Genomic DNA, 1,214 nt, shown 5'->3' on the forward strand with positions numbered 1-1,214 from the left:
GTTTATTTGGTTTAATTTAAATATGTGTGAGTAGTTGATTTTCTAGGGTTTTGGGAATCCATGAACGAATATGAAGGGATGATTAATTGTTGTTGATTGTTGGTTTAGCTGTTAATTCCTATTGATTGCTCCTATTTACTTTGCAATTAGATTTGCGCAGGTTTGATTGTATCAGTTTCGCAATATCAAATTAAGATTCGAGAGATGCAATTTGATGTTTAGGCTTGTGTCAATAGGTGGAATTGGGATTAATACGTAGCGAGAGCCCGTTAATTCTAAGTCTATGATTAGTATCAATTCGAGAGAGCATGCTAGTCTAATTAACTGTTTTATTGATTATTATCGATTGTTCCTGGAATGTTGTTCGGTTTATCTTTGATAGGAGTGCGATTTAGCCTGTCAAATTTTGGCGCCGTTGCCGGGGAGACGGTTTTATTTTCTGTTGTTGATTGCTTATCCTAGATTATTGTTTGTTACTACTCAAGGAACTCACGTTCCTTGAGACCGGATCTCACATTGTTTTGTAGTCTTTGTCTATGCCCAGGACCATAGGTACTAGTAATCTTACTCCATTCGATCCTAAGCCCGAAAAAACCTTCCGTAGACGAAGAACTTTCATTGCACAGTGTGGGAATTACTCTGATTCTGATCATAATATTGGCGATCTTTTTCCTTCAGATACAGATTCAGTTTCAGAGATAGAGATGGGTGACGAAACTCCACTACCGCCACCTACCCCACGGCTTACAGACTATATATTCTAGGCCAAGTCTGTCCGTGCTACCTAAGGCAATCATGCCTTCTATTGCAGCTGAGACCTTCAAGATTGAGCCTGCATTGATTAACATGATTGAGAGACGCCAGTACGGTGGGGAACCAAGTGAAGATCCGAAACTTCACATACAGTCCTTCATCCAATATTGTTCCACCATCAAGCAAAAGGGATTGACTCCGGAGCAGACTATGGAGATACTTTTCCCGTTCTCTTTGAGTGGGAAAGCTAAATTGTGGATTAATGGGTTGAATCGGGCGGCTTTAAAAATCACTAATTGGGAGTCCTTGACTCTTGCTTTTTATGTTAAATATTTTCCACCTGAGAAAACGGCTCGTCTGAGGGGTCAGATATTAGGTATCTCACAACAAGCAGATGAGAGTTTGTTCGAGGTCTGGGAGAGATTCAAGGACTTGCAGAGAGAGTGCCCACACCATGGTTT

The 1,214-nt window shown here is 40.5% G+C and overlaps 1 non-coding gene across 1 annotated transcript; it reads right to left on the minus strand.

Annotated features, from left to right (window-relative positions):
* Positions 1-1,107: 1,107 nt before the first annotated feature.
* LOC130468244 (small nucleolar RNA R71) lies at positions 1,108-1,214 on the minus strand. The gene has a single exon (XR_008928663.1). It is a non-coding gene; the product is annotated as a small nucleolar RNA R71 (small nucleolar RNA).

The sequence above is a fragment of the Spinacia oleracea genome, chromosome 2 (genome assembly GCF_020520425.1).
Source record: "Spinacia oleracea cultivar Varoflay chromosome 2, BTI_SOV_V1, whole genome shotgun sequence".
Lineage (NCBI taxonomy): Eukaryota > Viridiplantae > Streptophyta > Magnoliopsida > Caryophyllales > Amaranthaceae > Spinacia > Spinacia oleracea.